This window comes from Dendrobates tinctorius, unplaced genomic scaffold, assembly GCF_039654945.1.
Source record: "Dendrobates tinctorius isolate UK_male_01 unplaced genomic scaffold, ASM3965494v1 ptg000168l, whole genome shotgun sequence".
In the NCBI taxonomy this organism is placed as follows: Eukaryota; Metazoa; Chordata; class Amphibia; order Anura; family Dendrobatidae; genus Dendrobates; species Dendrobates tinctorius.
The window spans coordinates 1,699,247-1,716,026 of NW_027361835.1; the positions used below are offsets into that span (position 1 = coordinate 1,699,247).

The window sequence follows — 16,780 nt, forward strand, 5'->3', positions numbered from 1 at the left end:
AAGCGGCTGCGTTTTCCACCTCCACGAGGTGACAAGTCGGCGGATTGTGATTAAATCATCACTGCCCTGGCCCAGTCTTCCAGATTCATGCAGCTATTGTAGTGTGGCGCTGCTCCTGTTGAGATGTAGATGAATTGCACTGATCTGATAGATGGTGAGGGGCACTTAGCCTCATTTTTCCCTATCGTTCTGCCTACAAGATAAATCAATATTTAATATCCCCTCCAACCGTGCGGCAAGATCATCTCAAACCTTCAATAACAGACACGTTGACTTTAAAAATTCTGCTGCTGTCCTTTTCTGTACGACTTGTCATTTATAAGAAGCTGGCGGATGGGACACAATGTGGATCGCGTTAAATTGCTTCTCCTGGTAAAGCCATTTTTAAATGATTTGCTCCCGACGTCTGAAGTTTGGAGGGTTCATTTAGCTCCCGAGCTTTCACTGCGATGAATGAGGCCCACAATAATGGAGCACAGAATCCGCACGCCTGAGCGGCAGAAAGCCTCCTCTCCTCCAGGATAAACTCGGGCCAGGCTCCACAATCACTTCTCATTGCTACAATGCGTCTATGCCAAGGAAAACGGAGGAGTCTTGACTCAATTGTTACAAATTCTCAGCTGTGAAACATGGTAACAAACTAGCACAAGCGACTTGTGTTACTTTTCCCACTATTGCGACATGCAGAAGGCATTTACCAAGACCCATCAATGTCCAGGGGGAGTATATAATGCATGTCACTCCCCTCCTGGCCTGTAGTATCTACTGGTGATAGTGGCCGGTTATCTCAGGCAGCGGCCAGCAGAGGGCACATCCGACTAAGTATCAGGAGCCAGGACGATATCCTGCTGCTACTGGTCACTGAAGTCGGTGTAGAGAAAAGCCACAAGTATTGCTTAGAGATAGCGGATTCTCTACAGGACAACCGGTACATCTCCCCGTTTTCTCCTTGCAGTGCTGATGGGTCGTAGCACAGTTAATAAAGTATGTTATGTCTTATAAAATACACAGCATAAATAAGCACACTCCAGTAAAGTTAAGTATTTTGGATTCCTGTGTGATGTTCTAGCTACTCTGGCTTGCCATTAAATGTGAAAATATATGTCAATGCCGAGCAAAAAATATGGAAATACAATTTCGCTTAGAAAAGTGCAGGAACATGTCAAATCTGAGAAGAGCTGTGGTGGAGCAAACTTGAGTGTTTCATGGCATACAGCAGGTGGAGGGCCTTCATGGCATACAGCAGGTGGAGGGCCTTCATGGCATACAGCAGGTGGAGGGCCTTCATGGCATACAGCAGGTGGAGGGCCTTCATGGCATACAGCAGGTGGAGGGCCTTCATGGCATACAGCAGGTGGAGGGCAGGTATGACCCATGCGGGAAGTCACCTCCAATACACCAGAAAATGCCAGGACATTATTAAACACTACTTTTGGGATCTCGTACTTTCTACTCTAGAGACCAAAGCTAATTTCACAGCTTTATCTATGTTGACATGAAGTAGATAGTTAACCCCTTACTGAATATGGAAATAACTGTAGGTCTGGATTCCAGGTGGGGCGCTATAGTCCTTACTACATCTACATCCAGTCAATAGTGCAACTTAAGTTAAAGAGAACCTGTCGGCATGATTTTGTAGTGTAAAGTACAGACGTGGCTATAATGGCGCTGTAACACTGATACTTTTCATGAAGACATCTATTTTGTTGTTTTTCATTAACCCCTTCACCCCAAAGCCTGTTTTCTCCTTCCTGACCGGGCCAATTTTTACCATTCTGACCACTTGTCCCTTTGAGGTGATAATTCTGGAGCTTCCATGGATCCCGGTGATTCTGACATTGTTTTCTTGTGACATATTGTACTTTATGATAGTGGGAACATTTCTTCTATATAACTTGCGTTTATTTGTTTAAAAATGGAAATTTCGCGGAAATTTTTTGCAATTTTCAAATTTGTAAATTTTATGCCCTTAAATCAGAGAGAAGTATCGCACAAAATACTTAATAAGTAACATTTCCCACACTTCTACTTTACATCAGCACAATTTTTTAAACTTTTTTTGTTAGGAAGTTATAAGGGTTAAAAGTTCAACAGCGATTTCTCATTTTTACAACAAAATTTGCAAAACCGTTTTTTTAGGGACCACCTCACATTAGAAGTCACTTTGAGGGGCCTATATGACAGAAAATACCCAAAAGTGACACCATTCTAAAAACTGCACCCCTCAAGGTGCTCAAAACCACATTCAAGAAGATTATTAATTTGGAAGGAAGAAAAGCATTTACTTACTTTTCTCTCTCAAAATTTTTCCTTGAGACCAAATTTTTTTTTACTTTTGGAAGGGTAGCAGGAGAAAATGGACCATACAATCTGTTGTGCAATTTCTCCAGAGCGCACAGATACCCCATATGTGGGCGAAATCTACTGTTTGGGCGCACGGCGGGGCTCGGAAGGGAAGGAGCGCCAGTTGACTTTTTGAATGCAAAATTTGATGGCATAATTAGCAGACACCATGTCGCGTTTGGAGAGCCCCTGATGTGCCCAAACAGTGGAAACCCCCAACAAGTGACACCATTTTGGAAACTAGACCCCCCAGGAACTTATCTATATGTGTATTGATCACCTTGAACCCCAGGTGTTTCACAGAAGCTTATAATGTTAAGTCGTGAAAATAAAAATAAAAAAAATCACATTTTTCCCACAAAAATCTTTTTTTAGCTCCAAAGTTTGTATTTTCACAAGGGCAAAAGGAGAAAATGGACCCCAAAGTGTCTTGTGCAATTTCTCCTGAGTATGCAGATACCCCGTATGTGGTCGAAAGCTACGTTTGAGGCACAGTGCAAAGCTCAGAAGGGAAGAGGCGCCATATTACAGTGCAGATTTTGCTGCACTTGTTGGAGGGTGCCGTGTCACACTGACAGAGCCCCCGAAGTGCCAGAACAGCAGAACCCCCCATGAGTGACCCCATTTTACCAATTAAACGTCTCAATGCATTCATCTAGGGGTGCAGTGATCATATTCACACCACAGGTGGCTCACAGACTTTTATACCATTGGGAAGGGAAGAAAAAATAATTTACATTTGTACCACCAAGATTGTGTGTTAGCCCCAAGTTTTACATGTTCACACTGGGAAATGGGTAAAAATGGCCCCTGAATTTGTCCCCCAGTTTCTGCTGAACATAGCAGTACCCCACATGTGGCTGTACAGTACTGCTTTGACTCGGGAGGGACAGAGCACCATTTGCCTCCTAAAACGCAGATTCTCCTAGAATAGTTTGCGGATTCCATATACAGAGCTGTATAAATAAGCAGTTTTATAGAGCGAGTCGTTACGGGCGTGGTGAGTATTGTTTGTTTTTTTATTTACATAAATGTATGTATTGGGAAAATGTGTTACTTTTTTTTCTTTTGGAGATTTTTTAAAATATTTTTACACTTTCTAATATTTTTTTCTTTAAAACTTTTTTTTACGTCGTCCCACGATGGGACATTACTGTATAACATCAGATCACTGATCTGATGTTCGTCAGTGCATCTGCACTGCAGAACATCGGAGCGCGACTGACGGCAGGGAAGGAGGTGTCCTCAGGTCCTGCGCTCTGCAGGCACTGCAAAGCTGCCTTCTCTGAAGGACATCGTGACCATCTTGTAGCCGGGGGTCTCCATGGAGACCATCAACGCGTGCAGGGAGCCCCGTCCCTGCACGACTCTCTTCTATGTCGCTGTCACTACTGATAGTGGCATCAGAGGGGTTAAATGCCCATGATCGTGGGCGTTTACAGGGTGTCAGCTCTCACGGAGTCAGTGTGAGGCAGCGTCAGCGGTGCGCCGTACCTGTACTGCTCGTTGCTGGAACGCAGCTCCCGCAGAGCAGTAGATGTATGGTGCAGGTCGGGAAGGAGTTAATATGAGAAACAAAAAAAAGCAATTTTGTTTTAAATGATTTTTCTTGTGAAAACTAATTTATACCTCTGTTTTATTAGATTATCATTTTAAAGGGAAATATATATTCATTATGTAAAATAGTCAGTGGAGGGATCAGTGACCTGTCATAAGCCATTTTGGTGAATACCTAAGCAGAGCACCACATGTAGACCCCCCACAGGCCGCCCCGGAGCTCGAGCAGATCATAAACTCAAAACTGAAATAACGATTCCACAAGAACCACAAGACTGATCTCATCACCAGGTGTCATTGTAATCAGTAGAACGGCACTGAGCACAATCCCGCTGACAGGGGCACATTCATTGTATTGACCTCCTGAATAATATGTCAGTTACACTGCGCCGTGAACTCAATAAAAAAAAAATAATAATAATTAAAGACTGTTCCAGATTTAATGTTCTTTTCCTACTTCCAAAAAAAATAATTATACAGAGATCAAAAAGTTATTTATACCCAGTAAAAACTACACCATATCCTACACAGAAAAGCCCTGATACACATCCATGTATGGAAAAGCAAGTAACGTATGGGGATCAGAATATGATGACCAAAAAATATATATACTGTATATTATATTATTTGTATTTTTTTTAAAGATGTTTCTTGTACAAAAGTAGCTAAACATTAAAACCTCTATGCAGTAGGGAAAGTAAGTATTTGATACTCTGCCGACTTGGCTAATTTTCCCACCTACACAGAAGGGAGAAGTCTGTAATTTTTATGGTATTTACACTTCACCTGTGAGAGACAGAATCTAAAGATAATATCCAGACAATCACATTGTCGGACTGTTACATAAGTAATTTGCATTTTATTCCATGAAATAAGTATTGATCACCGACCAACCAGTGAGAATTCTCTCCCTCACATTCTGTCTATCAACATGTTAGGACAGGATATGGGAAGAACTAGATGGACTTAAAGTCTCCTTCAACCTCAAATACTAAAACATACTACTGTACCCAATAAAAGTTTTTTCATTTTTTTTACAAAAAAGATAACTTTCCTTCTTGATTTCATCGCTGGACGTTTCCTCCTCCATCTTTTTCTATTTCCCCGGCGTCCGAGCCTGAGACGGCTGCGGGGAATGTTACCTGGCAAGGTGCTGACACTGATGGTGAGCTGATGTTTGTCCCCACTATTCTCCCTCTATTATCAGACTTTGGGGGTGCTTTTCTGTAAAAGGGGGACGACTGCACTGTATTGAAGGGAGGATGGATGGGATCATGTATCACAATATTTTGGACAACAATCTCCTTCCCTCAGTAAGAGCATTGAAGATGGGTCGTGGCTGGGTCTTCCAGCACAACAATGACCCGAAACACACAGCCAGGGCAACTAGGGAGCGTCTCCGTAAGAAGCATTTCATGGTCCTGGAGTGGCCTAGCCAATATCCGACCTGAGCCCAAAGGAAAATCTTTGGAGGAGCTGGAACTCAGTGTTACCCAGCGACAGCCCCGAAACCTGAAGGACCTGGAGAAGATCAGTATGAGGGAGGGGGCCAAAATCCCTGCTGCAGTGTGCAAACCTGGTCAAGAGCTGCAGGAAACGTCTGACCTCTGTAACTGCAATCAAAGGTTTCTTCATCAAATAATAAGTTCTGTTTCTCTACTGTATCAAATATTTATTTCATGCAATAAAATGCAAATTAATTATGTAAAAGTCATACAATTGTCTGGATTTTATTTTCAGATGTTGTCTCTCACAGGTGAAGTGTACCTACACTAAAAATTACAGACCTCTCCATTCAGTATAGGGGGAAAAGATCCACCTCCAGGGGCTTCTCTGTCCTCATCTACATCCATACACATTAATATGGGGAAAGTATGTGCCCCCCACATCCACCTCCGGGGGCATCACTGTCCTCATCTACATCCATACACATTAATATGGAGAAAGTATGTGCCCCCCACATCCACCTCCGGGGGCTTCTCTGTCCTCATCTACATCCATACACATTAATATGGAGAAAGTATGTGCCCCCCACATCCACCTCCGGGGGCATCACTGTCCTCATCTACATCCATACACATTAATATGGAGAAAGTATGTGCCCCCCACATCCACCTCCGGGGGCATCACTGTCCTCATCTACATCCATACACATTAATATGGGGAAAGTATGTGCCCCCCACATCCACCTCCAGGGGCTTCTCTGTCCTCATCTACATCCATACACATTAATATAGAGAAAGTATGTGCCCCCCACATCCACCTCCGGGGGCTTCTCTGTCCTCATCTACATCCATACACATTAATATAGAGAAAGTATGTGCCCCCCACATCCACCTCCGGGGGCTTCTCTGTCCTCATCTCCATCCATACACATTAATATAGAGAAAGTATGTGCCCCCCACATCCACCTCCGGGGGCTTCTCTGTCCTCATCTCCATCCATACACATTAATATAGAGAAAGTATGTGCCCCCCACATCCACCTCCGGGGGCTTCTCTGTCCTCATCTACATCCATACACATTAATATGGGGAAAGTATGTGCCCCCCACATCCACCTCCGGGGGCTTCACTGTCCTCATCTACATCCATACACATTAATATGGGGAAAGTATGTGCCCCCCACATCCACCTCCAGGGGCTTCTCTGTCCTCATCTACATCCATACACATTAATATAGAGAAAGTATGTGCCCCCCACATCCACCTCCGGGGGCTTCTCTGTCCTCATCTACATCCATACACATTAATATAGAGAAAGTATGTGCCCCCCACATCCACCTCCGGGGGCTTCTCTGTCCTCATCTACATCCATACACATTAATATGGGGAAAGTATGTGCCCCCCACATCCACCTCCGGGGGCTTCACTGTCCTCATCTACATCCATACACATTAATATGGGGAAAGTATGTGCCCCCCACATCCACCTCCAGGGGCTTCTCTGTCCTCATCTACATCCATACACATTAATATGGAGAAAGTATGTGCCCCCCACATCCACCTCCGGGGGCTTCTCTGTCCTCATCTACATCCATACACATTAATATAGAGAAAGTATGTGCCCCCCACATCCACCTCCGGGGCTTCACTGTCCTCATCTACATCCATAGACATTAATATGGAGAAAGTATGTGCCCCCCACATCCACCTCCGGGGCTTCACTGTCCTCATCTACATCCATAGACATTAATATGGAGAAAGTATGTGCCCCCCACATCCACCACCGGGGGCTTCTCTGTCCTCATACACATTAATATGGGGAAAGTATGTGCCCCCCACATCCACCTCCGGGGCTTCACTGTCCTCATCTACATCCATACACATTAATATAGAGAAAGTATGTGCCCCCCACATCCACCTTCCGGGGCTTCTCTGTCCTCATCTACATCCATACACATTAATATAGAGAAAGTATGTGCCCCCCACATCCACCTCCGGGGCTTCACTGTCCTCATCTACATCCATAGACATTAATATGGAAAAAGTATGTGCCCCCCCCCCACATCCACCTCCGGGGGCTTCTCTGTCCTCATACACATTAATATGGGGAAAGTATGTGCCCCCCCACATCCACCTCCGGGGGATTCTCTGTCCTCATCTACATCCATAGACATTAATATTGGGAAAGTATGTGCCCCCCACATCCACCTCCGGGGCTTCTCTGTCCTCATCTACATCCATACACATTAATATAGAGAAAGTATGTGCCCCCCACATCCACCTCCGGGGGCTTCTCTGTCCGAATCTACATCCATACACATTAATATAGAGAAAGTATGTGCCCCCATATCCACCTCCGGGGCTTCACTGTCCTCATCTACATCCATACACATTAATATAGAGAAAGTATGTGCCCCCCACATCCACCTCCGGGGGCTTCTCTGTCCTCATCTACATCCATACACATTAATATAGAGAAAGTATGTGCCCCCCACATCCACCTCCGGGGCTTCACTGTCCTCATCTACATCCATAGACATTAATATGGAGAAAGTATGTGCCCCCCACATCCACCTCCGGGGCTTCACTGTCCTCATCTACATCCATAGACATTAATATGGAGAAAGTATGTGCCCCCCACATCCACGGGGGATTCTCTGTCCTCATCTACATCCATACACATTAATATAGAGAAAGTATGTGCCCCCCCACATCCACCTCCGGGGGCTTCACTGTCCTCATCTACATCCATAGACATTAATATGGAGAAAGTATGTGCCCCCCACATCCACCTCCGGGGGCTTCACTGTCCTCATCTACATCCATAGACATTAATATGGAGAAAGTATGTGCCCCCCCACATCCACCTCCGGGGGCTTCACTGTCCTCATCTACATCCATAGACATTAATATGGAGAAAGTATGTGCCCCCCACATCCACCTCCGGGGGCTTCACTGTCCTCATCTACATCCATACACATTAATATAGAGAAAGTATGTGCCCCCCACATCCACCTCCGGGGGCCTCTCTGTCTTCATCTACATCCATAGACATTAATATGGAGAAAGTATGTGCCCCCCACATCCACCTCAGGGGGCTTCTCTGTCCTCATCTACATCCATACACATTAATATGGGGAAAGTATGTGCCCCCCACATCCACCTCAGGGGGCTTCTCTGTCCTCATCTACATCCATACACATTAATATGGGGAAAGTATGTGCCCCCCACATCCACCTCAGGGGGCTTCACTGTCCTCATCTCCATCCATAGACATTAATATGGAGAAAGTATGTGCCCCCCACATCCACCTCCGGGGGCTTCACTGTCCTCATCTCCATCCATAGACATTAATATGGAGAAAGTATGTGCCCCCCACATCCACCTCCGGGGGCTTCACTGTCCTCATCTATATCCATACACATTAATATTGGGAAAGTATGTGCCCCCACATCCACCTCAAGGGGATTTTCTGTCCTCATCTACATCCATACACATTAATATGGAGAAAGTATGTGCCCCCCACATCCACCTCCGGGGGCTTCTCTGTCCTCATCTACATCCATACACATTAATATGGAGAAAGTATGTGCCCCCCACATCCACCTCCGGGGGCTTCACTGTCCTCATCTACATCCATACACATTAATATGGAGAAAGTATGTGCCCCCCACATCCACCTCAGGGGGCTTCACTGTCCACATCTACATCCATACACATTAATATGGGGAAAGTATGTGCCCCCCACATCCACCTCAAGGGGATTTTCTGTCCTCATCTACATCCATACACATTAATATGGAGAAAGTATGTGCCCCCCACATCCACCTCCGGGGGCTTCTCTGTCCTCATCTACATCCATACACATTATAATATAGAGAAAGTATGTGCCCCCCACATCCACCTCCGGGGCTTCACTGTCCTCATCTACATCCATAGACATTAATATGGAGAAAGTATGTGCCCCCCACATCCACCTCAGGGGGCTTCACTGTCCACATCTACATCCATACACATTAATATGGGGAAAGTATGTGCCCCCCACATCCACCTCCGGGGCTTCACTGTCCACATCTACATCCATAGACATTAATATGGAGAAAGTATGTGCCCCCTACATCCACCTCCGGGGGCTTCACTGTCCTCATCTACATCCATACACATTAATATGGAGAAAGTATGTGCCCCCCACATCCACCTCAGGGGGCTTCACTGTCCACATCTACATCCATACACATTAATATGGGGAAAGTATGTGCCCCCCACATCCACCTCCGGGGCTTCACTGTCCACATCTACATCCATAGACATTAATATGGAGAAAGTATGTGCCCCCCACATCCACCTCCAGGGGCTTCACTGTCCTCATCTACATCCATAGACATTAATATGGAGAAAGTATGTGCCCCCCACATCCACCTCCAGGGGCTTCACTGTCCTCATCTACATCCATAGACATTAATATGGAGAAAGTATGTGCCCCCCACATCCACCTCCGGGGGCTTCTCTGTCCTCATCTACATCCATAGACATTAATATGGAGAAAGTATGTGCCTCCCACATCCACCTCCGGGGGCTTCACTGTCCTCATCTACATCCATAGACATTAATATGGAGAAAGTATGTGCCCCCCACATCCACCTCCGGGGGCTTCACTGTCCTCATCTACATCCATAGACATCAATATGGAGAAAGTATGTGCCCCCCACATCCACCTCCGGGGGCTTCACTGTCCTCATCTACATCCATAGACATTAATATGGAGAAAGTATGTGCCCCCCACATCCACCTCCGGGGGCTTCACTGTCCTCATCTACATCCATAGACATTAATATGGAGAAAGTATGTGCCCCCCACATCCACCTCCGGGGGCTTCACTGTCCTCATCTACATCCATAGACATTAATATGGAGAAAGTATGTGCCCCCCACATCCACCTCCGGGGGCTTCACTGTCCTCATCTACATCCATAGACATTAATATGGAGAAAGTATGTGCCCCCCACATCCACCTCCGGGGGCTTCTCTGTCCACATCTACATCCATACACATTAATATGGAGAAAGTATGTGCCCCCCACATCCACCTCAGGGGGCTTCTCTGTCCTCATCTACATCCATACACATTAATATGGGGAAAGTATGTGCCCCCCACATCCACCTCAGGGGGCTTCTCTGTCCTCATCTACATCCATACACATTAATATGGGGAAAGTATGTGCCCCCCACATCCACCTCAAGGGGATTTTCTGTCCTCATCTACATCCATACACATTAATATGGAGAAAGTATGTGCCCCCCACATCCACCTCCGGGGGCTTCACTGTCCTCATCTACATCCATACACATTAATATGGAGAAAGTATGTGCCCCCCACATCCACCTCAAGGGGATTCACTGTCCACATCTACATCCATACACATTAATATGGGGAAAGTATGTGCCCCCCACATCCACCTCAGGGGGCTTCTCTGTCCTCATCTACATCCATACACATTAATATGGGGAAAGTATGTGCCCCCCACATCCACCTCAAGGGGATTTTCTGTCCTCATCTACATCCATACACATTAATATGGAGAAAGTATGTGCCCCCCACATCCACCTCCGGGGGCTTCACTGTCCACATCTACATCCATAGACATTAATATGGAGAAAGTATGTGCCCCCCACATCCCCCTCCAGGGGGCTTCACTATCCTCATCTACATCCATAGACATTAATATGGGGAAAGTATGTGCCCCCCACATCGACCTCCGGGGGCTTCACTGTCCTCATCTACATCCATACACATTAATATGGGGAAAGTATGTGCCCCCCACATCCACCTCCGGGGCTTCACTGTCCACATCTACATCCATAGACATTAATATGGAGAAAGTATGTGCCCCCCACATCCACCTCCGAGGGCTTCACTGTCCTCATCTACATCCATAGACATTAATATGGAGAAAGTATGTGCCCCCCACATCCACCTCCGGGGGCTTCACTGTCCTCATCTACATCCATACACATTAATATGGAGAAAGTATGTGCCCCCCACATCCACCTCAGGGGGCTTCACTGTCCACATCTACATCCATACACATTAATATGGGGAAAGTATGTGCCCCCCACATCCACCTCCGGGGCTTCACTGTCCACATCTACATCCATAGACATTAATATGGAGAAAGTATGTGCCCCCCACATCCACCTCCAGGGGCTTCACTGTCCTCCTCTACATCCATACACATTAATATGGAGAAAGTATGTGCCCCCCACATCCACCTCCGGGGGCTTCTCTGTCCTCATCTACATCCATAGACATTAATATGGAGAAAGTATGTGCCCCCCACATCCACCTCCGGGGGCTTCTCTGTCCTCATCTACATCCATAGACATTAATATAGAGAAAGTATGTGCCCCCCACATCCACCTCCGGGGGCTTCTCTGTCCTCATCTACATCCATACACATTAATATGGAGAAAGTATGTGCCCCCCACATCCACCTCCGGGGGCTTCTCTGTCCTCATCTACAGTCATGGCCAAAAGTTTAGAGAATGACACAAATATTATATTTTCACATGATCTGCTGGCCTCTGGTTTTTATGTGTGTTTGTCAGATGTTTTTATCACATACAGAAATATAATTGCAATCATATTATGAGTAGCAAAAGGTTATATTGACAGTTAGAATGAGTTAATGCAGCAAGTCAATATTTGCAGTGTTGACCCTTCTTCAGGACCTCAGCAATTCTCCCTGGCATGCTCTCAATCAACTTCTGGATCAAATCCTGACTGATAGCAGAGTCCATTCTTGCAAAATCAATGCTTTTATTTTGTCTGAATTTGAAGGTTTTTGTTTGTCCACCCGTCTCTTGATGATTGACCACAAGTTCTCAATGGGATTAAGATCTGGGGAGTTTCCAGGCCATGGTCCCAAAATCTCTGTGTTTTGTTCCCTGAGCCATTTAGTTATCACAATTGCTTTATGGCAAGGTGCTCCATCATGTTGAAAAAGGCATTGTTGATCGCCAAACTGCTCTTGGACGGTTGGGAGAAGTTGCTCTTGGAGGACATTCTGGTACCATTCTTTATTCATGGCTGTGTTTTTAGGCAAGACTGAGAGAGAGCCCATTCCCTTGGCTGAGAAGCAACCCCACACATGAATGGCTTCAGGATGCTTGACAGTTGGCATGAGACAAGACTGGTGGTAGCGCTCTGGTCTTCTCCGAATAAGCCGTTTTCCAGATGTCCCAAACAATTGAAAAGGGGATTCATCAGAGAAAATGACTTTACCCCAGTCCTCAGCAGTCCACTCCCTGTACCTCTTGCAGAATATCAGTCTGTCCATGATGTTTTTCCTGGAGAGAAGTGGCTTCTTTGCTGCCCTCCTTGAGACCAGGCCTTGCTCCAAGAGTCTCCGCCTCACAGTGCGTGCAGATGCACTCACACCTGCCTGCTGCCATTCCTGAGCAAGCTCTGCACTGCTGGTAGCCCGATCCCGCAGCTGAAACACTTTTAAGAGACGGTCCTGGCGCTTGCTGGTCTTTCTTGGGCGCCCTGGAGCCTTTTTGGCAACAGGGGAACCTCTCTCCTTGAAGTTCTTGATGATGCGATAGATTGTTGACTGAGGTGCAATCTTTCTAGCTGCGATACTCTTCCCTGTTAGGCCATTTTTGTGCAGTGCAATGATGACTGCACGTGTTTCTTTAGAGATAACCATGGTTAACAGAAGAGAAACAATGATGCCAAGCACCAGCCTCCTTTTAAAGTGTCCAGTCGTGTCATTCTTACTTAATCATGACAGATTGATCTCCAGCCCTGTCCTCCTCAACACCCACACCTGTGTTAATGGAGCAATCACTGAAACGGTGTTAGCTGGTCCTTTTAAGGCAGGGCTGCAATGATGTTGAAATGTGTTTTGGGGGATAAAGTTCATTTTCTAGGCAAATATTGACTTTGCAAGTAATTGCTGTTAAGCTGATCACTCTTTATAACATTCTGGAGTATATGCAAATTGCCATTAGAAAAAATGAAGCAGTAGACTTTGTAAAAATTAATATTTATGTCATTCTCAAAACTTTTGGCCATGACTGTACATCCATACACATTAATATGGAGAAAGTATGTGCCCCCCACATCCCCCTCCGGGGGCTTCTCTGTCCTCATCTACATCCATAGGCATTAATATGGAGAAAGTATGTGCCCCCCACATCCACCTCCGGGGGCTTCTCTGTCCTCATCTACATCCATAGACATTAATATGGAGAAAGTATGTGCCCCCCACATCCCCCTCCGGGGGATTCTCTGTCCTCATCTACATCCATAGACATTTACATGGGGAAAGTATGTGCCCCCCACATCCCCCTCCAGGGGCTTCTCTGTCCTCATCTACATCCATACACATTAATATAGAGAAAGTATGTGCCCCCCACATCCCCTCCAGGGGCTTCTCTGTCCTCATCTACATCCATACACATTAATATGGAGAAAGTATGTGCCCCCCACATCCCCCTCCAGGGGCTTCTCTGTCCTCATCTACATCCATAGACATTAATATGGAGAAAGATGTGCCCCCCACATCCCCCTCTGGGGGCTTCTCTGTCCTCATCTACATCCATAGACATTAATATGGAGGAAAGTATGTGCCCCCCACATCCACCTCCGGGGGCTTCTCTGTCCTCATCTACATCCATAGACATTAATATGGAGAAAGATGTGCCCCCCACATCCCCCTCCGGGGGCTTCTCTGTCCTCATCTACATCCATAGACATTAATATGGAGGAAAGTATGTGCCCCCCACATCCCCCTCCGGGGGCTTCTCTGTCCTCATCTACATCCATAGACATTAAAATGGAGAAAGTACGTGCCCCCCACATCCACCTCCGGGGGCTTCACTGTCCTCATCTACATCCATAGACATTAATATAGAGAAAAGTATGTGCCCCCCACATCCACCTCCGGGGGCTTCTGTGACCTCATCTACATCTATACTGTACACATTAATATGGAGAAAGTATGTGCCCCCCACATCCACCTCCGGGGGCTTCACTGTCCTCATCTACATCCAATGACATTAATATAGAGAAAGTATGTGCCCCCCACATCCACCTCCAGGAGCTTCACTGTCCTCATCTACATCCATAGACAGCACTCAGCCCCCTGCTCTAACATTACGGGGTCCCTCCACCTCTCTATAATATCACTTACAGGTGATGGGGGAAGATTCATGAGGAAGAAATGGACGGACTTGTTTTCCCGGTGGCTTCTATTACAGGATTGCGCTGGTATCTATGAGCCCTGCACCGCCGGCCGTTTTGTCACCGTGCTGGTATCGGGGAGCTCTGCACCACCGGCCGCTCTGTCACTATGCTGTTATCGGGGAGCCCTGCACCACCGATCACCGATCGCTCTGTCACCGTGCTGGTATTGACGAACCCTGCACCACCGGCCGCTCTGTCACCGTGCTGGTATCGGGGAGCCCTGCACCACCGGACGCTCTGTCACCGTCCTGGTATCGGGGAGCCCTGCACCACCGGCCGCTCTGTCACTATGCTGGTATCGGGGAGCCCTGCACCACCGATCACCGATCGCTCTGTCACCGTGCTGGTATTGACGAGCCCTGCACCACCGGCCGCTCTGTCACCGTGCTGGTATCGGGGAGCCCTGCACCATCGGCCACTCTGTCACCGTGCTGGTATCGGGGAGCCCTGCACCACCGGCCGCTCTGTCACCGTGCTGGTATCGGGGAGCCCTGCACCACCGGACGCTCTGTCACCGTCCTGGTATCGGGGAGCCCTGCACCACCGGCCGCTCTGTCACTATGCTGGTATCGGGGAGCCCTGCACCACCGATCACCGATCGCTCTGTCACCGTGCTGGTATTGACGAGCCCTGCACCACCGGCCGCTCTGTCACCGTGCTGGTATCGGGGAGCCCTGCACAACCGGCCGCTCTGTCACCGTGCTGGTATCGGGGAGCCCTGCACCATCGGCCACTCTGTCACCGTGCTGGTATCGGGGAGCCCTGCACCACCGGCCGCTCTGTCACCGTGCTGGTATCGGGGAGCCCTGCACCACCGTCCGCTCTGTCACCGTGCTGGTATCGGGGAGCCCTGCACCACCGGCCGCTCTGTCACCGTGCTGGTATCGGGGAGCCCTGCACCACCGGCCGCTCTCACCGTCCTGGTATCGGGGAGCCCTGCACCACCGGCTGTTCTGTCACTGTGCTGGTATCGGGGAGCCCTGCACCACCGGCCGCTCTGTCACCGTGCTGGTATCGGGGAGCCCTGCACCACCGGCCGCTCTCACCGTCCTGGTATCGGGGAGCCCTGCACCACCGGCTGCTCTGTCACCGTGCTGGTATCGGGGAGCCCTGCACCACCGGCCGCTCTGTCACCGTGCTGGTATCGGGGAGCCCTGCACCACCGGCCGCTCTCACCGTCCTGGTATCGGGGAGCCCTGCACCACCGGCTGCTCTGTCACCGTGCTGGTATCGGGGAGCCCTGCACCACCGGCCGCTCTGTCACCGTGCTGGTATCGTGGAGCCCTGCACCACCGGCCGCTCTGACCGTGCTGGTATCGGGGAGCCCTGCACCACCGGCCGCTCTCACCGTCCTGGTATCGGGGAGCCCTGCACCACCGGCCGCTCTGTCACCGTGCTGGTATCGTGGAGCCCTGCACCACCGGCCGCTCTGACCGTGCTGGTATCGGGGAGCCCTGCACCACCGGCCGCTCTGTGACCGTGCTGGTATCGGGGAGCCCTGCACCACCGGCCGCTCTGTGACCGTGCCAGTATCGGGGAGCCCTGCACCACCGGCCGCTCTGTCACCGTGCTGGTATCGGGGAGCTCTCTGTCACCGTGCCGGTATCGGGGAGCCCTGCACCACCGGCCGCTCTGTCACCGTGCTGGTATCGGGGAGCTCTCTGTCACCGTGCTGGTATCGGGGAGCTCTCTACCACCGGCCGCTCTGTCACCGTGCTGGTATCGGGGAGCTCTCTACCACCGGCCGCTCTGTCACATGGTAGTAATGGTAGACGGCATATGGTGGTGACCAGACTGAATTAAAGATGAATAACCTGTGTGTCCTAATACTATCCTCCATTTAGTGTAGGCTCAAGCGTTCATCAATCACATCCATGAATAGCTGATAACTAGCGCCTGCGCCATCACATCTCCACATTCACAGCCTAATACCTGGATCCAATGTTGGAGACACAGTTATTAATCGCTTATTATTCTGAGTAAAAAAGATCTAAAACCAATACTGCACAAATCCATAAAACTCCAGACAGCGTGATGAATTTGGAATGGTGGCAGGTGATCAGACAGCGGGATTTCGGACAGCACTCCCACAACAAAGTTCCTGGAAACAAACAGCCTGAGAGCCAGGTAATAAGAGAGTGCTCCACCGCCTCAGACCACCCTGCATGTGCCAGACAAGGCATCTCCTAC

At 48.3% G+C, this 16,780-nt stretch overlaps 1 protein-coding gene and 1 long non-coding RNA gene across 7 annotated transcripts in view; one reads left to right on the forward strand and one right to left on the reverse strand.

Moving 5' to 3' along the window:
* LOC141053712 (uncharacterized) overlaps window positions 1-16,780 on the forward strand; it is a 239,029-nt gene that overhangs the window by 85,482 nt on the left and 136,767 nt on the right. The window lies entirely within an intron of this gene.
* Window positions 1-16,780, reverse strand: part of SOX6 (SRY-box transcription factor 6) — a 650,335-nt gene that overhangs the window by 39,048 nt on the left and 594,507 nt on the right. The window lies entirely within an intron of this gene.